The sequence below is a fragment of the Condylura cristata genome, unplaced genomic scaffold (genome assembly GCF_000260355.1).
Source record: "Condylura cristata isolate star-nosed mole 26May11 unplaced genomic scaffold, ConCri1.0 scaffold00021, whole genome shotgun sequence".
Classification (NCBI taxonomy): Eukaryota; Metazoa; Chordata; class Mammalia; order Eulipotyphla; family Talpidae; genus Condylura; species Condylura cristata.
The window spans coordinates 12,786,877-12,810,725 of NW_004567122.1; positions in this window are offsets into that span (position 1 = coordinate 12,786,877).

Genomic DNA, 23,849 nt, shown 5'->3' on the forward strand with positions numbered 1-23,849 from the left:
AAAAAAAAATAGAATGTAGTTACTCATAGGAAGGGCTTCCAGCTCTACACTGCCTCACCTAAAGATATGGGGTGGGAGAGCAAAGCAATACAGATTCACCTTTTCCCTTTGTAAAGAATGAGCTGAGAGATAGAAAGGCTGGTTACATTTTCTTTATGTAGCTCCTGGTCATTCAAGGTGGGTGTGAAAAGATTGGCTTTACACTCAGGCAGCAGATTCCTGTCTATGCAGATTACTTTTCTCCTTTGCCTGCTGGAAAGGCGGGGTGTGTTATGGTTCTCTTCAGAGCCCTGAATTACAGCCGGCCAGGAAAGGGCCCTGCCTCCAGGGGTTAGACAGGGAATATAAATGAGCAAAGTAGAGACACATGTAAAAGCAAGGGAGAGCACATGGTAAGGGACAGAGGGGAGTGGGTCTTTTGGGCTTACCCCACACATGGCACAGCAGACCTCTCCTGTCTCCCCTCAGCAGTGGATTTCAGTAGGATTTGGCACTCAGTGCTTGTCCGTATTCTGTGGGCTGCAGGTAGGGTCCTACCGGTAAACTGGACTCTGCAGATTCAATCCCCTTGAGCGCTTTTTGGAAGGCTGGAATTGGGGACCTCCTCCTTCTACTGTTTCTCTCGGAAAATAAGGCTGCAGGTGTAAAGAGGCAACTCTAACAGGGGGTGAATACTGTCTCCCTCTGTTTCCTGCTTTTGTTTTTTTAATTTACTGAAACATTCTCAACCATCAAGATCTTGTGGCAGAGCTTTGGGACTCTGGCTTGCAGTAAAATTACCATTATTACTTACACTGACAGTAGACTTTGAACACTTTGTGAGTTGAGCTTTGGGTCATCAAACCAAATTCTACTCTGCTGACTGATGCCTGAAGTTTTCTCCTTCCTCCCCCAGATTTGCTTTCTGGGGGTCGCAGCCACCCCCACCCGCACCCCCCTTCCAAGGCTAAGCCAGGCCTCTGAAAAGTTGTGTCTTGGCACAAAAGAGGCTATGTTGAGAGGCTTCAACTCTGGGGGTTCATGCTCCCACCTGCCTCTCTTACCCATGCTCCACAAGTCTAATGAGCTTGTGGGCTAGAGGGGATCCCCTAGAAACCATCTGCTCTGCTGTTTCAGGATTAGTGGAATCAAGTGATGCAGCAAAAATGCCATGACAGAACCTTATGCTTCCAAGCCCCTCTGTGTCATTTAGCTAAAGAAACCGTAAACAAAAAGGAAGAAGCAAACAGCAGGTGGTCTAATCCTGCTCTGTTCTTCCAAGAAAGCAAAGGGGAAAGGGAGTCCTGATTTTCACATTTTTGAGGGCTCCTTGGTCGAAACTTGGAGGGAAATTTCTGCATGTGTCTTGTGGTAACTCTAACTTTATTCTGAAATGTTAGGCCCGGGAGTTAGCCCAATCCCCTCCCTCTTCAAGGTGGCCCTTTGTGACCTCAAGTGCTGCGCTTCAAACAACTCAATTTAAGGGATTTCATAGCTTTTTATAAAGCAGCCTGAGGAGCACATTCTATTTCCTCTGCTTCTAGAGAAGAGAGACCAGGAGTCTGGGTAAACACGGCCGTCTGGTGTGGTTGGGGACTACGAAAAAAGCAGGGCCTGACATTTGAGTTATATCCACTGGCAAATAATACTCACTATTTCTTGATAAATTTCAAATTTTGCTCTTGAGGGAAGAATGGTGGTTATGACTTTGTTTGTTCAAAGACACGGAATCAGGCACTACAGTATGCCCTCATTAGTGCTGGGTTTTGCAGAAGTGGATAGTGAATGGGCAAAGTCCGGGGTGTTAATGGCTGAGGCAGACACAGGTTATTCACTATTTTTTTGAACTCAACTCCTTTGCACCTTCTGGGGATTAGTTTCTCTCATCTGAGGAAGCAAACTGGTCATGGTTTAGAGCTAGATGCTGGCTGGAGCCTCATTTAAGGAGTCTGTTCTTCTGGCTCTCACTTAGCTCTGTGCTTGTTTAGGAAAATTACTTCAAGCTTATGTTTAGAGCCGAACGGACCTGGAATGGTAACATCTTAGTACAAAGGATGTCATCCTGTGTGCCTCTGGGTTCCAGTAGGTTGGTTAGTAACCAAGCAAGCATCAGACAGAGTGATAAGAGAAAAATGTCAATAAGAAGTCTGATAATAGCATGTGTACATCTTGTATACCTGGGAGAGACCCACCCAAACTGAATAACTCACCACATGGCTCCCCACACCATCTGAAATAGCTTCACTTAGAAGGTCTTTGTGAGGTCAGTTAGGAAGTTTAGCGAGGAAGGCACAGCAGCAAAAGCTCTGCAGATTTAGTTTGATCTCTCCATGGAAAAGATTAAGCAATTAGGTCTCCCCCCTACGTACCCTCATGGAGAGAAGAAATATCTTTCTCAAAAGCAACCTTTACATAGCCTTCAGACTGTCTTCCATGAAATTGATGTTTGGCCAAAGTCGTAATTGTGGGTGGCCAATTCTTACTCTCCTATAAGAGAGTTGGTTGCGAAACTCAAGAATATTCGGTGAAATAGCCCTTTAAAGATCTCAAATTCTGAAAGTTCATGTGTAGATTTTGGTAATTATAGGTTCTTCAGACAGTGGTTGAGTCAAATGGTCAAGTTAGCATCCAGCTTCTCCCAGGAAATGTTATCTGGGTCTTCTAGGAGAAACATCAAGTAACACATACACATCATAATAGTGTTTCGATCCAAATACCAGAATGCCTGTTGGTTAATACCAAGGGTTTTGTTTAGTGTAGTAAAAGCTAACATTTGTGGGATGCTTATGAACTGCTCTGAATCAGCACTTTACATAATTTATAGAATTTAGTTTTCTCCAGAGAATAGCATGGCGATTCTATAGAAGGAGCAGCGAAAGACGGAGGGTAAGAAATAGGCCTCACAGGATGCAACAATCCAGTGATGGAGCTAGGACTCAAACCTAGGGACCTCGCTAGCGGCTCAGGTGTGGATTTGGTTCTCCTGCAGTAAGGCTCACTGCTGAGTGTGTTTTCTCAGTCCTGCTTCCCCGTCTGGACTCCAATTCTGCTACATTCTATTCAGAATTTTAGGTTTCCTATGGGCAAGCCTTCTGAGATCACACAACTTGAATCTGAACACGTGCTATTTGCAGCAATGACATCGAATTAGCACACACCAGGAACACACAGTGGATTTAGCCCTGCCTGTGCTTTTTTGCATATTTTCCTTCCAATACAGTGTAACACCTGTGAACCGAGTTAATTAACTTGAACACTAGCTAGGGAAGCCAAAGCTCAGAGTGAGCTATAAGTTAATGAAGAGTCTATTTTATCAGTCTCTCTGAATATTGGAAAAGTACTTAAGGACACTGTTCTCTCAAATGAGGGGCAAGAATATATGCTAAAACAAAGCCCAGGGCCCTTAAACTCCCGAAGTGTAGCCTTTTCCATTAGTATCTACCCTGGTTTAAAATGGGGGATTGCCAAGCTGCTCTTCTCTCAACTCCCTGGTCTTCAGCAATTTATTTTCCTTTAAAGATACTCTTTTTACCATTACTTTCTGCACATCCAGTGGTATCTTTAGGCTGGTTTTTAGCAACAAATGGGAGCAGAACTCTTTGTTGGTATTTTGTTGCTTTTTCAGAATAGGACTCCAGGGATCTAGTTAGTTTTGCTGTAGCATCTTGCTGTGAGCATTTTCTGTGCAAATATTTTTGAAGCATAACTAATTGACCTTAAGTCAATTTTGCCTTGAAAGATAGAAACAGATTTACAGTTTGCTTTGACCTGACACAGTCCTTCCATTTTTACAATATACATGTGGTAGCCCTCATCATTGTCTATATTGTGATGAGTACATGGACATAATAGAAAATACTGTGATAAAGCACACTGGGAAAATGGTAACATATCAATTTGTAAATCCTTCAGACAGCACAGACATCCTGACCACCTGTCAAAACCCAAAGTTCTTCAAACTGGTGCAAATGCCAGAAATGGCTAGACATTTGTAACAATCTCCCAGAGCATTAATGGTCAACCCTTTTACCACGTTAAAGAAAAGAGCTTGTTATCTAATACTATCTCTATCAAATTTATCACCAGCCTTAGCAGTTAGAGGCAAGAGAATAGTTAAGTTCCTCTTATTCCCTGAAAGGAATGGTTATTAATTTTTAAAAAGATTTATTTATTTATGCACACAGAACTAGGGTACAGGCCACATGTGCGGGGAAGATAGAATTCACCAGAGACAGAGTGGGGAGTAGAACAGGCAGATGAACGAAGTACACTCCTGAGGGGAGCAGCGGGTGGGTCAGGAGAGGTCTGCTGGGCATTGTGGGTCACCTCCCTGGCTGGGAATCGAACTTGTTCTGCAGTGGCTGTGGATAGCTTCATAGTGCTGTGTTTTAACTGCTTGTGCCACCAGGGAGGACCCAGGAGTGGTTATTATGATTCCTGACGAGTGAAACTTTCTTGAAAATTCTGTTGCTGTTTGATATGTAAAATGAAAACAAATAGCAGTAACCTCATTTTGTAGCAGATGTTTGTATCTAGTAATTCATTTATGACAATTTTAAGCTTGTCATTATTTTTTTGCATTTCGTGATGGCCTTTTAAATTATGTCTCTCTTTGATTTTGCATGATTTTATTCACAATTTTTATGAGAAATGTCCCTTACAGAAAATTGGCTACGTGTGAAGAGTGCTTTTGGCAAAAATCTTTGCAGCAAAGAAATTAAGCAAATCTATGGGAGGCAACGACTTTGGAAATCTTCCACTTCTAGTATAGGAATGAAGATCTCCTGGTCCATAATTGTGGCTTGATGCTTTGACTGGGAAGGTCCCTAGAAAGGCGCTCACCATTAAAATAATGTTTTCAAACTCTTCCACAGAGAAAGGCAAAGCAAACTGTAGTGTGTTGATAACAACTATGTGCTGGTTAAAGGTTTGGAGCTGCAAAGTCCATTCTAATGTGGGAAAGCAGGCTCGCAGAGAACTTTTAACGCTCCCTTAACTATGTGGAAGGATGAAAATTTGGGGTATTACCTAGCATTGGGATTTGTTTCAGAAATAGCCTGTAACAAGCATGTCTACATGGCAGGGTAAGCATGTAATAGCAGCACCCACGCCCCTTCATGTGAGAGGCCCTCTCTTTGTGCTGAGGGTCTTCCTGCTCCCTCCTTGAAGACCCTCTCCCTGCTCCATTCCTTAGCCCAAGACACACCCCCTCATTTCCCACCAGTGGCTTAGAAATAGGTTACCCACACATATGTTAACTAGATTTGTTCTTTTTTCCCTGCTAAGTGTCTGATGCTACTTGTTTGTTCTCTCCACTAAATAAATGCGCCTGGACTGACAAGCTTTCTAGAAACTTAATCTGGTTCTTCTCTGATTTAAGTTCCCTGCTGTTCTTTTTGCAGTCCTTTATTTAAAAAAAAAAAAAAAAAGTGAAGGCATAAGCAAATTTCAAAATCTGAGTTTAGTGGCCTTTGCCTCCCAAAAGTTTTATCAAGATAATGTAGAAAATTCTCCTCCTTTTCATGAGGAATTACTCTGTGCCATTTTCACTTAGTCTGATAACCCCCCATGAGAGTTAGAAAGTGTGAACCCCCTTTAAGGGGTGACCTTCCACAGAGGGACCACATGTGTTAAGTGACAAACTCGGAGTCATGACCTGAGTTTGTCCTTTCTCTCTGCTGTGTTCTTCCCCTGGAGTCGGCCCTCTGACTTCTTGTTTCCTTTAGGGCTGGTTTATGAGGAAGCTGCTCTGGAGTCAACCCTAGTTCGCTCTTTATCATCTTACACTTGGGGAGCATGCAGCGCCTTTATAATTTCCTGGCATTCTTTCTCATTCTTTCTTTTTGTACAGTTGACCCTTGAACAAAGGGGGGTGAGGGTGGGGGGACAGGGAAGGGTCTGAATTGCATGGTCTACTTATACACAGATTTTCTTATGGCCAGGAAATGAGAATGTAACACACAGCATCAATAGATACAGTACAGTACTGTGAATGTATTTTTGTCTGACTTATGATTTTCTTAGTAGCATTTTTTTTGCTTTCATGCAAGAATACAGTTTATAATACCTATACTGTACAAAGTATGAGTTGATAGACTGTTCATAATATCAGTAAGGCTCTAGTCAACAGCAGATTAGCGTAAGTAAGCTTTCTGGAAGTCAAGAGTTCTATGTGGTTTTCTGAGTGAGCAGGAGATTGGTGCCTTTAATCCTTCTGTGGTTCAAGGGTCAACGTTACGGGTATTTATGTGTCAGTCTGTCTGTTTCTCCCTCCCCTTTTACCTTTGCACAGTTTCACCCAAACTATAAAACGACCATGACAGACAGCAAGATTCTTTGCTCTGTTGACTGTGGGCCTGCACTAAGCAAAGGTCAACAAATAGTTGCTGATTATTGAGTGACTCAGAATCCAAAGCCCGTAAGCACATATCACTACTCTTTATTGACTTTGTGTGAGTTTTTCTTTGCTACAAGATAGAAAATATTACATTAAGATAATGTGACTCAGTGGACAAGGCTCAAAGTTCACAGGCGAGGTGAATTTTGAGAAATTGCCTGACCTTCTTAGGACTGGATTTCTTAAAAAATTAAAGAAGGCTGACAGCACATACCACCCATTCTAATTCAAATAATAGAAACATAAAATTTGCCTTTGTGCTGAATAGTGATAATATTATTAAGGAAAGTTACAGTAGCACAAGAAGTGTTGTTGTCATGGAATATTAGCAAGGCATTGCTCACTGCCAGTATTGTTAGGTAAAACTTACTGGAAACAATGGGCTCTGAGATTATTCATTATGAGGCGCTTTCTGGAGAGAACAGTGACTCAGCCAGTATTATTCCCTTCTGATGCAAAGGCTGTGAGCTTCAGGCATTGATCTCAAAGCCAGTTAACCTCTGTTGATGCTACAGAAGGACTCTTGTGGCCTGAAAGAGTTCTGACCATTGGGAGATAAGACTCACCAAAGAATTGGGTGAAATAAAATTTTAGGTGATTTGTGGGGAGGGATCCTCTAGATCTGACACATAATTTAAACTGTTAGCATACACAAAGGAGTACCCAGGGGCCCCAAACTGTGAATAGGTACATGCTTTAAAAGAGATTCAACCATTTGTACACACAACGGCAAAGGAAGCAGATTATGAGTGTGATAGATTTTTAATAGACTTAATGTATATACAGATAGAGAGAGGAAAGGGTATTTCTAATATAACTGAGAATTACGCATCCCCACGTGGTTGAATGCCCAGTCAGAAGGACAGCCTGAAACAGGATGGTGAGGCCCGAAAACTTGACACAAGTTTCAGTTATCTTCTGGCAAGGGTCCACAAGAAAAGGCTTAGGCAGGTCCCACAGAACTAGAACAGAAGAAGAGACACAAAGTTGAAAATTTACCACATAATAATCCAGCATGAAATCAAGATAACAGCTTCCATAGTTTTTGCCAAGGACCAGATCAACCTCCACACATATCTCTCATTCATGTATCTCTTCCAAGTGTCTCTTCATGTCTCTACTTCACTTGTCTCCTCTGTATCTCCTTCCAGCAGTACCAGGGTGCAAGTGAAACCTAGAAAAACAAGCAAGTAAGAACCCATATATGTTTCATTATAAGCCAAGGATTCCAGTGACCCTCTCTCTCCCCCAGGAAGTCAGATTCACAGCATGCTGGGACTTGTAGTCCTTAGTGCCTGAGATCTCTTCAGGGTAGAGATGGGGGGAAATCTGTAAAAACATCAAGGCATGGAGTTCATACAGGACATCATTCATGAGCTCAGAGTTTGCTTCTTATTGTCCCTCTAGAAAACTAAGTCTGACAGCCAGAGATGCCTTTGCAAAGACGCCTTCTGTGTCAGTAGGTAAGACGGAAATCTGAACCTGGGGAAATACTTGTAAACAGTGTAAACAGTCTTTGTGGTCCAGTGCCCACTGTGTGCTGGCAGTGAACACAGTAGAAACCATGTCTAGGGTCCACGGCTGTGCTACTGACGCTGCCTGATGGCTGCTGGGCTTTTACTTGCGTCGTCCCGTTCTCTCAAGACCCCACCCTTTACTTTGCAAAGCACTTTGGGACAAATAGCCCCTGAAAAGTTGCAGGATAACAGTGACTGCTAAATATTATAAGATGTAGTTTTTTTCCTCATTTCTTAGGTATTTACATGTATCACTCTCTTGCAATCATATAAAAATATATTCAAAGCAGGCATTTTCCAGTGCAACATATGTGTCTATGTGTATTTGATGGTCCGAAAATATCCTTTTGTAATTGCAATCTTCAAAGAAGTCAGCCAACACTAACCAGACAGGGATGTCGGCAGATGCTTTTTGTAGTCTGAAGAATATAAGAGAGAGGCTGCCCAGCTTTTCTCCATTGTGTGGCTGGAAAGTCCCCCCCCCCCCCCGGAAGTGGTGTTGCTGTGCTCTATTCACTTTGCTTACAGCGTGGCACACATTTCTTATTCTGTAAGAAAAGGTCTGTGAAATTGTCTGCATCGGCGTGAATCCCAGCACTCATTACCATACCATTTCGAGTCTCAGGTTTTTATCTAGAGTGGAGAGAGCAGCAATGCTTTGGGAACTATCAGTGTATATTTTGAATGAGTCTCCGTTTTTATTAATTAATTCATCAAGACAAAGATGTGCTTTTGTTACTGATTATTTGGGAGGAAATTCAGTGTCTCGTTAGAGAGGACGGTAGCTTAATACAATTATGGATGTCAGACCAAATGACATCCGATATTATGGTGTGAGGATTTTTCTCTAAATGGATATGACTTAGGAAGATGATAAAATATTTTCTTTGTTTCATTTGCTCCCCCCTTAACAGAAATGCAGGTCAATCTGAAAAGTGGAAGATAAAAAGGTTTAGGGGTTTGACTATCTCTTTAGTCATAGATTCACTAAGTTTTCTTATGATGTAGTAATGGGAAAAAAAGAGATAGAAATTAAGTTGTCCTCAGTATTGTTATGGGGGAGGATGTTCCTAGGAAAACGGTATCACAAGAAAAACTATAAAGCACAATAAGTCCAATTTTAGTTGATAGGATACAACAAATAAGCTGGCTGTATATATTTGTCAACAAGGATGAAGAGAGATAGTCCCACTAAAGGAATATTCTAATTTAAAATTTCCCCATTCTGGCCCTTCCTGGTGGTATAATGGGTTCAAGCACAGTGCTGTAAGCTGGCCACAGTCGCTTCAGTGCAAATTCGATCCCTAGCCGAGGAGATGCGACTGACCTCTCCTGTCTTGCCCGCTGCTTCCCTTAGCAGTGTATTTTGTTGATCTGCCTGTTCTGCTCCTCACTCTGTCTCTGGTGAATCCTCTCACCCTCCCCATTTCTGGCCTATACCCCAGTTCGGTATGCATAAATAAATAAATCTTAAAAAAAAAAAAAGTTCCCCTAGCAAATATTGATTAAAAAAAATTAACAAGTGTTTGAGAAGTATTGTAGTATCAAACTATCACTGATGGTTTTCCTTATCTGGGACAAATCACTTCAACTCGTTATCTTTAGTGTTATCTTCCATCACTGTACCTGCTCAGGTGATGGTGGGATCTTCCTGTACAGTGCTCTCCATAAGAACCTGTCCACAGTAGGGCTACAGTCACAGGAATGTGATATTGACACTTACAAAATGAGCACTATTCTGTACTCCAGGAGTTTGTTTGCTTCTTAGTATTCACAAGAGTAAAACCTTTATCTAAATTAGGTAGTACTAGCTTAGGACAGTAGATGGATTTGGAAAATTTGGGGCAAGATTAGTTCATCTAATCAAAATTCAAGTCTAATCAGAAACCTTGCATTTCAGGACTTCTGTTATTAATGTTGTGGTAAAGCAGTCAAGATTCATTTGCAAATGAATTCATGCCTCTCCTCGCATCCACATGTATTTTCATAAACTACATTTGCTTAATAAGGGGTTGTCATGTAACCAGGTTTACGGCTCTAGCAGTACAGTAGATGTTTATCTGGGAGCTTCAGACCTACAGTTTATGGAATAAACACTCTAGGAGCACTTGAACGGAATGCCCAAGGAGGTCTCCCAGGAGCCAAACTTATATAGATAAAGGGGGCGGGGCTAGACCCACTTTATGCAAATGAGGATTTTAGTCAATGCAGTTCTGATTGGCAGAAACTGTGTCAGGCAATGATTGATCACATCTCAACTCTTGGCCTGGCTTTCCAGTGCAGCCCGTTTCTTCTCTATACAGTTGTCCATGCTTCTATGCATGCCCTCAAATGCAGTGTGCCCAGATGTGCCTGCAGTGGGGCTCTTACAGCGTTCCTACCCTGGTTGGTTGTTACCCAGACTTTGAATGGCTTCATGTTCATTTTCTATTTATCAGAGCACACCTGGGTGGACTAATATTAATATCCACTTATTTAGACTTCACCTAAGGATGTCCATTAAAGACAATGGGGGAGAAACAGACTTTATCTGGTTCAGAAGTTCACCTCCCTGCCAAGTCAGGAAAGAGACCTGGCAGCTCGGTAGGCCTTTATTGTACATCTCCATTGTTGCCTGCAGCCTAAACTACCTGGAGAGTGAGAACCGAGGACCTTGCATTTGCCTTGGAAGAAGCCTTGAGGGTTGCAGAGCCTAGCTTGAGCTAATCATGACAAATGTCCTAGTTAGTAGCAGGTACTTGGTCCCTGCAAATCTGTTTTGAATCCTGCCATATACTGACATTTTTAGCTCTCCAGGGACATTCACAGTTCTTCCTGAGAAGGTCAGCAGCCACTAGTTCCTATGCCGGACCTTGCCTTTAGTTGAAAGCCAGTTTCCTCTGCAGTTTCAGAGGGCTTTGCAGGGTCTGTCTCTCCCAAAGGCTGCTCTCATCATGCCAAGGTAGACATCTTGCAATGATATGACCTGTGAGTCTATTCCATCACCTAGAGATCAGAGATTGTTTGAGTTGAGAGCTTTGATAACTCTGGGAGAGAAGAGAAGCTTTCATTCTTGCCTGAGTCCATGACTCCTCCCTCATGAAGAAGGACATAGTCACTTCCTTAGATTTTGCCCTTTTCTTAATTGAAATAGCAATCACTGCTCCGCCTTTTAAGATCCACAAGTCGTAGATTAGTCACTGAACGTGTCCTCCCTATCAAAGAATCTCAGTTTTACTCTCACAGCGAAGAGCTCACCCCCTTTTTGTCTGTGATGTGAAGTTTCCCCATCTTTCTGCCTGATCTCCAGGTCCCTACACACAGGGTAAATATATCCCTGGCCCCAACTCCATGATTCTTTAGCATTCCAAACCATGCCATTGTTATGAAACTGATATTTTTCTCTTGCTAACCCATATGTTGTTCTTTAGCTTACTTACTCATCCCAATATATCCCAGAGATATGGGGGATTTCACTCTGTACCCCAACACACTTTGGACAACAACTCTCCTGCAAAGACAGCCATGGACCTATATGATCCGTTCAGGGCTGGCTTCTCTCACTGTTTCTTTGGAACAAGCCGTCGCGAAGCTGTCGCGTTCTTTTGCTATAGGATACCCGTATTTCAATAAGAACATTAGGGTTTGTCTAGACTGGAGACCTTTGTGAAAAGCTAGCTTTTAAGTAAACACCATAAAACATTTTTTAATGCCACTTTAGCGTGAGAGAGGGTCCTCTTCAATGTGTGTGGCCCAACCATGTTCAAGGACTTTTCCTCCCAGCTCTGAAATGGGGCATGTGGAAGTGATTGTCAGGAGAAGGAGCAGCTGCAGGCACAGGGTGAGGATTCCGTAGCAACACCCAAAACCAGTTTGGAAAGCCACGAAACAATGCAAGTTCTGTTGTGCAGGAATGCGTTCTCCACAGGGCGATTTCCTGAATACCCCAAGAGAAGAGGCTGTAAAAGACTGAGGGCCAGACTCCAGGGGTACCCTAGCTTTTCTGTGCAGACTAGATTCATTGCTCCCTTGTGACATTGTTTTAAGTGATTGTGCAACTTTGGTCCATGGGTGCTCTCTGCTTCCATGCTATTCGTGTGAGGCTGAACCCTATATGAGAAAGATGGGATCTTTACACTCTGAATAATCCACAGCCCAACCTTAGAAAATGTGCTGGGATTGTAAGAACACAGTAAAACAGAAATAAATCAGATGAAGTCATGGTTCAATGGGTATGAAAGCCTGAATTTCCTCTAAAAATGCACAATGCCGTTGAGTTATGAGAGACAACCAGGAATAGCTTCTCCTACCTCATGTCACATCAAATTGCTGGAAGAAATAACGATAAGGTGAAGATGGTCATCTAGATTCTGGGTTAAAGGGGAAAGTCACCAACTCACTGTCAAGCTCTTGGTTTTTTTCTGTTTTTAGAATGGTTGACACGATGGGATGGAGAGGTGTGAACTCAGGTTATCCTCTTATTCATATCAATATTTTTACTTCTTTTTCTGCAGATTATTCCGTTAGCTAAAATTGCACCAGGTCCAAGATGGGGTTAATGGCCACTGATGATCAACCTCTTGGGGGCTGAATTTACAGATGGGATCTGTTAGCTGGCTTTCAGAGCTTCAGGATCATCTTTCCTTGCAGGTGAGACTTTCCTTAGTGATTCAATCATTTTCTTACCTGTAGTTTGGATTACTGAAGCCACAGGGGGTCGCCTGCAAAGTTGTGGTGTGGTTTTGGAAATAAGTGTCTGACGAGACATTAGATATTATTTCTCTCCCCCCACTTTATGGACCATATTTCTCAAGTCCCATTTTAGAGCATGCAATGGGTTAACCCCTGCATAAGTCAGAGACAAAGATGCTTTCACTTAGTCACTGATTTCAGTGTGGAACTTAAAATAGCAAAGTTTTTAGAAGTGTTCTAAGTTGCAGAATAAAAACAGGCACAGCAAAGGGAGATTTGCCAGCCATATAAATACATAGACGTTAAGTCCCTTAGACATAAACCAAATAGACAGGGAAAGACAATGAGTAAACTGTACATATAAACAGACAAGGCCCCAGTGGGTAAGTCATAAAGATCTGACATCCAGGACCATATGTCTTTAAATCTCTCAGCTTTTCTACTCAAGTAACGTGTTATTTCTCTCAGGTTCTCAGTTCATGCATTTCACTCTCCTCTGTGGCACCACTCAGTTTCGGCTGCTGTCTACACGTTCGGCCTTTTGGCAAATGTAGATTCTCTCAAGGAGAACAGCTTTTGAGTGTTATTCAGACCCCTGATGGGCCTCAGGTTCTATAAAACCTGGATTTGTAGCTCTTTGGGGATGAAGCTTCCTTTGAAGCAAAATATCTTCTCACTTCTTTGTGAGTAGAGCTAAGCAAGCACCTTCCTTCTTAGGGTCCCAGCCCACGGGAGCTGATATCAGAAGGTCCACGAATGGTCTCTCATGACCTACTTGAGCCGATCCCAGCGTGAAATAGTGTGAAATAAATATATACAAGTTAGCAGGCTTGCAAGCCATTTGTTGCATTATTGAGTGAAGGACATATGTGAAAATACTGTAAGCCTGTAAATCACTGTGCAAGATTGTCCTCAGCCCAGGACTTTGGAAGCCACCGTTTCATGGTGATTGCAAATTAGATACCTCTGAATTGTCGGAGTGTTTCTAGAACACAGACTAAATTGCTGGGCTTCACTTCATGGATGAGTGACCTAAGGCCTGAATTTACTCAATTTAGCCAACCTGTATTAAAATGTCATTCCAGGCTATGGTCTCAGGTGCATTTGAGCAATGCGTACCGAGTGAGCTGGTACCTCCTTTCTTTGACTTCTTTGAGGTGCAAGGACCCACATTGCCACCAGTCTGCTAATGGCTTGCAGGAAAGGGCCGGGCACCCACCAGGGGTGGGTGCTGCACAGGAAGGCCAGGGAACTTTATGGCAACGCGAGAGTACAGTGGCCCGGCCTGGTTTGGCCTGCGGTGAGTGATGGGCATACAAACCCTCTAAAGTGGCAGCTATTGACAAGAGGAAGGTGAAATATGCTGCCTTTGCTGGACAGGCCACACAGCACAGTACCTTACAAAGGGGTCTGGAGGCAGAACTTTACCTTGCTGGGAATTATTCAAGAGGCTCAATAGCTTTGCATAGCAACGGAAGGCAGTTGATGGGCTTTAAAGGCTGGCAGGAAGAGCAGGGCTGTTGTTCCAGACAGCTCCAAACGGACTCATTAACCCCCTGCGGGAAAGTGTGAAATTATCCTGTATTGGGGGCTGGGCTAACTTGTGTGTGGCCTTTTGAGGCCATTTCCCCCCTGGCTGGTTAGCAAACCAGTCACCTCTTTCTTGTGTGTAATTAGCGAGTTTGGCACCTCCCAGCCTGAAAACAGCACCAAACACTGGGGGCCTCAGCATTTTCCTCACCCTGGGCAAACTCCTCTTTCCTTGCACAGTCTCATTAGCTGCTGGGAGGAGCAAACCTTACACCCTGCTGGGAAGTGAGGCTCTCACCTCTCCTCACCGGGGAGTTCAGGTGCAGAGGAAATGCTGGGCCCTCCTCTCAGGTCTTCCCCATGGCTGGCCTAGGAACAAAAGTTGCATGTCTCCAGAGAGGGCCAACTTTAATTTAGTGTAAAGAAAGGAGGGGACTCTTCCCCAAGTAACTTTGTTTACCAGCTCAGCTTTGCAAGAGTCATTTGCATTCCACTGGGAGAAAAGTGTTCTTAAGGGAAGGTGGTGTAAGGACTTCAGTGGTGCTCCTCTCCCTGCTCTGTAACAGTAGTAGCAGAACCAACAGAAGTTTCTAGTGTCCCGTTAGCAGACCTGGTGCCTTCAGACAGATGCTTAAACATCCCATATAAAGGAAAAAGCCAGGACTGAAAAATTATATGCACTTGATTCAAGTGTAGCTCTGGTGCCTTTTTTTTTTTTGTTTTTAAACAGAGAAATCTCAAGCAGTTGACTTATTTATGCTTTTGACCCTTCGTTTCTCTCCTTGTCAAAAGAAGCAAATAATGCCTGCCTGATAGAATAAAAACTGGAAACAATCTAAGTACTATCACTAGGGGAGTAGTTAAATAAATTGCTGTGCCTCTATAGTGTGGTGTACCATATAGACTTTAAAAATAGACAAAGACATGGGCCCTCCCTGGTGGCGCAGCAGGTTAGGACGCAGCACTGCAAGCCAATCTCAGCTGCTTTATTGTGAGTTCGATCCCCGGCCCCGAAGGTAGCCCACATGGCGTGGCAGACCTCTCCTGACCCGCCCGCTGCTCCCTTCAGCAGTGTACTCTGTCTCTCTGCCTGTTCTGTTCCCCACTCTGTCTCTGGTGAAGCCTCTCGCCACCTCTGCACCTCAAAATAAATACATCTTAAAAAAAAAAAAGAGAGTGACATATGTGCTGATATACAAAAATGTCTAAAGCTACTCAATGAATAAAAGCAAAACACAGGCTGATATGCACACCAGGGCTCTTTTTGTGAAAATAAGAAAATGATTTTATATAGTGAGATATTTTACCCTAGGGTGTGTCTTAAGAAGAGGGGAGAGAAATCCCCCCAAACAGAAGTAGAACAGAACTTAGGGGAAAAGATGGAGATGTCTGTGTGAGGAGGAGGAAGGTCTGAAATTTTATTTTACACTTTTCTATATTGGTTGAGTTTTCTAGCCAGATCCATGCATCATTCATATTTTAAACATGAGAGCTTATTTGTGTAATAAGATGATGAAATGTTTTTCCTTTCCCTGTTTTTCTGGATTAAAAAATAACCTTTGAAATCTGAATGCAATTAAATGTTCATGGGTTGAATACCTGGCATGTAGACAGGCTTGGGTTAATGTGAGTGCTGAGATTAGGCCTTTCCATCACATTCAACTGGGTTTTTCTAGATGTCCAGAGCAGGCCTCCCACTTTGCCTGTGGGTTTTTTGGAGCTGAGGTCAATCAAGAAGGCCGCTGGGGCTCATGAGAAACTTTTACTACCCTAACTACTAAGAAGAATGAAATTTGGGTTTTACCTAGAATTGGACTTTTTTCCTTCCCAAAATTGCCTTTTTATTGGTCAAACCTATCAATATGGCAGGGCAAACATCTAATTACAGAACATCTGGTCTTCATCATATGGGTTACCCTTGCTTCATCTTACGAGTCCCCTCCTTTCCTTGAAGTTCTAGGCCCCTCCTCCATCCCTTAGTTCAGGACCTATATCTCCTGTTGACCCCCTGCTCTTTGGAATCCACTTCTATGTAGATTTCCCATACATATATAATTAAATCTGCTCTTTCTTTTTACAAATCTGTCTGATGTTGATTTAATGGCTGGACCAGCCTGACAAGAAACCAAATGGGTAGGGAGGGATTTCCTCTTCTTGTTGATAGGGCAAATAAAACCCAGGGACAACCTGACTTTGCTTTTTATCATTCATTTCTTCTTTTTGAAATGCTATGTTTCAGATAATGTTGATTCCTGTCTATAAGGTACTGTAAACTGTTTCTATTACGCATTTTTGGAGAGACTTTACTACCCAGTTCTCTGTCGTTTTTGGTCCATGGACATGATGGTCAAGGCAGAAGATCTCTGGATTGGTCAGGGGCCAGATTTACCAATAAGCATTGTGGTCTGTTCCAAACTGGACGTGTAATCTCTCTGAGCTTCAATATCCTTATCTGTGAGCCAGAAAGCTGGGTGACCCCTCAGGCTCCTGGAAATTTACATATCCCTTTGCTGATTGAGTTAGTGTTATCCAAAACAAGGATGTAAACTGGTAGATTGTCAGGGAGTTCAAAGAAGAGAGAGAAGAAAAGGCATAAAGAGAACTTTGAGGTTAGGAAATCATTTCCTAAAACAAACCCAATCTGTTCCAGCCCACACAGACGCTAACATGCTCCTTCTCCTTCACAGTCAGGAATCATCAGCTGCTTCTGTCACTGAATCCCATAGAAGCTGAGCCACCCCAGAAGGCTGCTGAGGTTTGGGTGGGGTCTTGAGAGCAGGTTTTTCTTCTTGATGATTTGTTTTACACCTAGAAGATCAATGTCTTAGGCTACTTATTTCATGTCCCCATTTCCTGTTTGTGGGAGCATATTGAATCCAGTCCCTCAGTGAGAACAGCCTCTGGTAGGGTCTGTCACAGTCTACCCTGCTATGTGTGAGTGGCTTTATGTATAGATTCAGTCTCCTTAAAATAAAATAAACATCTGGTATAGGGCACCGTGGGGGTCCCGGCCAAGGGAAGGTACCGGACACCCTCCACTTGTTTGCTCCTTTTGAGGGGACTGGCTCTCCCTGTGCTTCTTTTGGGCAGACTGGTATAGTGCTCAGTGAACTGGCAGGCCTCTTCAAGCTGCTAATGTCTATGGGGGGAGAGGGGCAATGTTCTCTCCTCCAATCACCATATTCTTCTGGCCACCAGGTGAGCTAGTGTGTGTGGCTACTAGAAGCTGGGAAAGGCCTCATTCCCCACCTTGAGTGTGGAGCGTGGAAAAGCATCACAGCAAGCAGTAGACCTGGGTCACTCTGCCCCAGAGCCACTGTTACTGCCCTGTATGGCCAAGGACAAGTCCCTCGACCTTGTGAGGCCTTATTACTGACATGTGGCCCTGTTGTCAGGTCACTTTCTAAGACCCAGGGCCTAGGGGCCCCGGTAGCACAAGGGGTTAAGTCTCAGCGCTATGAAGCTCCACAGCCACTGCAGCACAAGTTCGATCCCTGGCCAGGGAGGTGACCCACATGGTGCAGCAGACCTCTACTGTCTCAACCACTGCTCCCCTCAGCAGTGTATTTCAGTCAGTCTGCCTGTTCTGTTCCCCTCTCTTTCTCTGGTGAATGCTCTCCTCCCCTTCCCCCACATATCTGGCCTGCACCTCAGCTCTTGTGCGCGTGAATAAATAGATCTATAAAAGGAAAAACACAAAAGAACCAGGTCCTCGTGCGATTCCTTTATGTAGTTTTGTCCTATGAGGGAGGAGAGGCAACTGGGTGTTCTCTTGGTAGAGGGAACTGCAATCCCATTAACAACAGATTTGTTTCCACGAGGAAACAACAAATATAATCACACATGGATGGAGAATGCATATGGATGTTGACTCTGAAGCCAGTGGGACAAATTGAGGGTCAGTATGTCCTGAGTTAAGGAGTGTGAGGGGAATTGGGGCTTTCAGGCTAGAAGGTGACACTTATGACAAAGAGCAGGTGCTCTGTCATGAGATGTTTACCCTGACATATTTCTCTGCTGAGGGGAGCAGAGGGCGGGACAGGAGAGGTCTGCTGTGCCCTGTGGGTCACCTCCCTGGCCGGGATCGAACTCGTGCTGAAGTGCTGCATAATACTGAAAAATAAATATAGGAACACGTAAAACACTGTGATAGCACCAATTAGCAAAATTATCACAATGTTGAGGGAGACGACAATAGTATCACTTTATAACAAAAATATATCCCAGCCACCACTGAATTTTTTTCCCCACACGATAAGTCTGTGGACTTTCCCCCTGTTGTTCTGTGGTCATTCTCATTAGTGACATTAAGATTTACAGGACTGCCATTTGACACCCCAACCCCCAGGAGCTATCCAGGACTTAGGACATGACAGTAAAAGAGTCACTGGATCATAAAAATGTCTCTAATTCATTTTTATAATTAAACATTTATTTCCTGATATGGTGGCTCATTTTGACCAGCAGTTGATGTCTTCCCTCAGGGGTTGTCCCTGTCGTTCTCCCATCACCACAGTCCCCTGTGCTCTTCCCTCCCCTATTTTGATCCCCTCCCTCACCCCCAGTATACCTCAGATTTATGGTCTGAGTGGGGGGAACCTACCATTCTCAAGTTTCATCTTTTCCCTGACCCTTTGTTCAGTTTCTCTACGCTTCCCCATATAAGTGAAATCATCTGATCTTTTCCTTCTGAAACGTCTCTCATTTTGATTACAGAGTACAATTTAGTTATGGTGGTTTGCCCGTGGCTCTGAGGAAGTCCCGTTCCTCATTTTGTTTTTCCTCAAAGCACATTCATGCCCTTTGATGGGGGCAATTGCAGGTTCTTTCTCAGCAGCCAGGGGGCGTGTTCACCTGAGTGCAGTCGCACCCCACCACCTGCCTCACGAGACACATGGCCTGCGCCTCAGGAGGGACTTTCGGCTGTCTCATCTTCTCCCTTCCCCCGCCCCTCCCATGCCCTGTTCAGTCTACGAATATAGGGGCACAGAAGAAACCATTCTGTCGCCCTCAGTGTTCTTGGACTGGTTGAGTAATGAAGACAGCAAAAGAAAAGCAATCAACTTAACAGGAATGGGATATTAGCCTGATTGTAAATCCTAGAGCTTAACAGGTAGAGCAGGGCTATGGATTGCACCTTAGGGACTTAGGGAGAGTGGGGAAACCTTTACAGGATAGACGAAGTGGGGGGAGGAGGGTACCTCATCCTCACTCTGACCATAAAGGTAAGATTCTTATAGTGAACATGTTTACTGATTAACCTAGAAATGGATGACACCCCCCAAGTGCACTCCTCTAGGCTTCTCTTCATTAAGGAGGGACAAAGGAGTTAGGCCAGGATAGAATCTTCTAGCCTCCATGGCCGCACAGCTCTCTGGCAAAGCAATCTGCATTCTGTGAGTAATGGCACCCGCTTCCTGAGGCTCACAGGGCCCTGGATGACCTCTGTTTCCCACACCATGTTCCCTCTCTGGCCAATTGAGAAAGTACTTGTGAGCCTTTTGGGGAGACTGGTAATGACAACAGCCATTTGAGAGAGCTATACTATTTCCTTTTCATTTAGACTTTCTGACAGGTACGCAGATGTTCAAAAAATGGGTCTAGAATTCCGGCAAACAAGTAACGGGTTCCTGAAGGCAGGAAATCTCAACAACACTGAACCCCAGGCCATCGTGAGCAATTCAGGAGGAAAAGGGTTGCTGACTTGGAGCAGATGTGGGAAAACCTCTGCTTTACCCCTCAGAGCTCTGCTCCCAGACAGCAGCTGACTGACTGGCTTTGCCAGTGTGAGGTCTCAGGCCCTGGGGGGCAGAGATGTATCTGGGAAAAAGCTGTGCTTTGAGGACCTGCCAGGGCCGGACACTCTCAGTGGCCCTGGGCCACTCCTGTTGCCTGTGATGAGGCTGCTGCTCTGGAGCGTGGCTCTGTGGGGGTGAGGTAACCTGTGGGCGCCTCAGACACTGTGAGAGTGTGGACTGCCAGTCAGGCTTCTGTGCATGGCAGGCAGGGAAGGATCTCTGGATCCAGGGCACGGAGCAGAGGAAAACCCTTGGAGGACTTACCACACCTTGTAAAGCAGGGAGCACCATATGAACAGCTTCAGACAGCAAGGGGCGCAACGCTTGTTCCAAACATTGACACAGCTTTCAAGTTCAGTGGCCTGGACCACATCCAAATAGAGCAAATGCTGTGGGACAGTGGTTCTCATGAAGAGCTCACAATTTTATTTGAGTCAGCTGGGTGAGGACAAGGATTTCTTGGACTTTTCTTGGTTTGATTATTTTCAGCTTATAAAACAAATTCTATTTCCCCCTACAATTATGTTAAATTGCTGTCTCCAAAGGAACATTTTTGCATATGGATTCCTTCTCATCTGTCTTCCCCTGGGTGTCTTGCCTCCCGGGAGGGAGGGTCATTGGCAGAACAGCCCTGGTCAAGAGGCAGGAGGTTGACTCCTGCACACCAAGAAGGAGCTGATTTAAACAGCATAATCCAAGTGGATCCTGTAAGTTGTTACTTTGATCTCTACCAATAATCAAGCTTGTCAGAAAATAGGGGGGTTATCTCTGCAAGCCAAAACTTTTGCTGAAAGATAAGATGTTATGATTTTCTGCTAATTATGTTACTGCAATTAAGAAGTTGGGGCTGATACATAAAAATCAGCAGCCATTTTAGTTGAAAGGCGACATCCGGTGACCTGTTTTTAATTGACTCTCCTCCTCCCCACTGTTCAAAGCCAGGCTCTGCTCAAACCACGGGCTTCTGACTTTGAAGCTTCCTTAAAAGAAGAAAAACAAAGACCCAAAGTCCAGATCTTTGCACTGCATATGTTTTAGACCAAATTTACAAATGTCTTTTTTTTGGGGGGGGGGTAGTTTTTCAAAAGGTTACTTCCAGTGAGTTCTTTGATCTGGAAAAATATAAACAGAAAAGTTCATGTCCATATTGATCAGGATTCTTAAAAAATCATGTAAACTGTTGTTAGACTCACAAATGTCAGCTTTCCTAATTTTTTTCTTGAAGATTCAATTTAAGACTCCTTCAATAAAGGGAGTAGCAGGTCAACCTTTAGTCTTTCAAGATGCTTTTTCTAATGTAATTATTACTGTTGTCAGTGGTCGATTCTGTTGGACAAGATCTTGCTGAATCCTCTGGATAATTGCTCGTGGGTCAGTTACAGTCCTGTGACGGGCAACTGGTGGTTTATGGTTTGTGCCGAGGAAAATTGTCTTCTTCCATAACCACCTAACTTTTCCATATTTGGGAAATCAAATCCTAGTTATTTGACTTTACCTTGACTACTTGTCAGGTTCAGATATACATGAAGAATGTTTATAAATTTATGGAACAAAACAAGGTATCTCAGTCCATTCTGAAAAGAATAGCTTGATAACCAACTCAGATAAGTGTTCTAAAACTTGATAAAAAGGAAAGGAGATTCCTTGGAAATGACACACAAGATCCACATCGTCTTAGATTCATTCAGTGTCTATTTGTGGGTCTTCAAGGCAAGTCAACGTGAGTTTTGATGTTCACAGCACCTTTTTTTGTTTTTAAAGATTTATTTATTTTTGCATACAAGAACTGAGGTACAGGCCAGAGGCGTGGGGGTGGGGGGCAAGAGGATTTACCAGAGACAGAGTGAGAGGCAGAACAGGCAGATCTACTACAGCACACTGCTGAGGGGAGCAGCGGGAGAGACAGGAGAGGTCTGCTGCGCCATGTGGGTCAGCTCCCTGGCCGGGGATCGAACTCGTGCTGCAGTGGCTGTGGAGCTTCACAGCGCTGAGACTTAACCCCTGTTCCACCAGGGAGGGTCTGTTTATCTCCATTTTATAGATTCTGAGGTACACAGAGATTCTGGTAAGGTTAGCATGGAGGAGAGTCAAGATGAGATTTCCGATTGCACATCTTGTTCATACTACATGAATCTCTTCTCTCAGGGCAGCCAGACTTAATGTCCTCAGGAGTGGGCCTGTGGAACAGCCATCCTGTGACCCTGTTGTAATCCTCAGAACTCTCCGAACTCTACATTCAGGGTCATTTATAAATCCCATGTTATTGGAAAAGGCTATCTTGGTTTTCATTCATTCATCGTGTGTTTTTTGAGCACCACTATGGACCTGCCTCAATTCCAGACCTGATGAGGTCGCTGGGACAGACAGAAGAGTTAGGCTCTTCCTGTAGGTAGAGGGAACGCAAAACAGATGATAAAAACAGAGCGAGTTCCTGGTAGATGAGCTTTGTGGCGGTAGCAGAGAAGGAGACATGGTTAGGGAGTGACTGGCAATGGATGAGCAGGAGGTGGTGGTTTAGGTGGTGTGGGAGGCAGTATTTTTACTAGGATATTCGTTGTTAGACTGCCTGAATTGCATCAAGTTTATTTTAAATCAACTCTGTATTTAAACACACAGACTTTACAAGCTGCGTTCTGGCCGACATCGGTGTCCAGATTTGCATCACATGCGATCTTTCATGATGTTTTTCATTGTTCAAATTAAAGAATGCCAAGAAGCCAAGACCATTGGTCAGGGCCACACACATGATTGGTGCAAGGTCAAGGTCAGGATCTTGTTTCCTGCCTTCCACAGACCAGTGCCTTCCCGGGCAATACAGTGTTAGTCTGCGCAAGCCGTAACCCCTGTCCTGCCTGCTTTCTGCAGAAGGCCAGGGAATGCAAGAATGTAAGAGGGGCACATACGCAGTGATCCTGATAGCTCAGACCCTCGAGGCCCCCGTCACCCTGAAGACACCGCATGGCTGTAGCTTATCAAAAACTCCCGGATTATTGTTAGAAAAGAAAGAACCAAGATTTCCACAGTGTAAAACCTGCATAGATGCGGATGGATTCTGCAGGAGATTCATGCTGTGGTTGCTCTTTGTGGAGAAGGCTAGACAAAGGGTTTGGCAGGGTGAGTGGTCATCCGGCCACATGTGTCATGGAAACCCGGTCAGGTCAGTTTAGCCCAAAACTTTCGTTTGGTTCGATTCCCAGCCATTCACCTCTCCGCCTCTGGCAGACCTGGAAACACACGCTCCCTTGAAACAAAGTGGCTTGGCTACCTGTGCTAGACCTGGTTACTCACACAGCCTGTTGTTTCAGCCCGTTTCATCATCTTTGGCTCTGCTCTTGGAAAAGTAGCTTCAGATCGTTGCAACAGTAAAAGCTTTTTGTTTTCTGGCCACGAAATGCATGTTGATTGCAGACAATTTAGAAATTACTGAAGAACACAAAGAAATTTTAGTCTCTATAATCTGATGATCTAACAAGAGTCATTTATAAATGAAATGTAAAACCCAGCCTCTTTTTCTAGAACTTGAAATACTTTGAAAGAAAAAAGTGGAACATGGTAACTGATAGGGTTTTTTTTTTAATGATGATAATAATATAATCTGAATTTTTATTGATTGCCCACTCTATCTCCACCACAAAGATCTCCACCACAGAGACAACTGCCAATTCCTACTTCAGTGTTGAAGTAACAAGAGTTCTGAGATGGTTGATTCTTCTCATTCTCCCATTAGATATCCTTATTCCATCCATCTGTAGGTTTTTGCTCAAAATTTTATGTCAGCTTCAACGTTGCTTACCAGTCTGCAGCTTTATACCCAACTTCCTACTTGACAGCTCACTTTGGATTTGAAAGGTGCCTAGGGCCCAACCATCCAAATTCAGACACAGGCTCCCTACATCGTGTTAGGATGGCTGATGCCGGCACCATTACAGCCTATCTTGGCTCACCTCCAGCAACCCA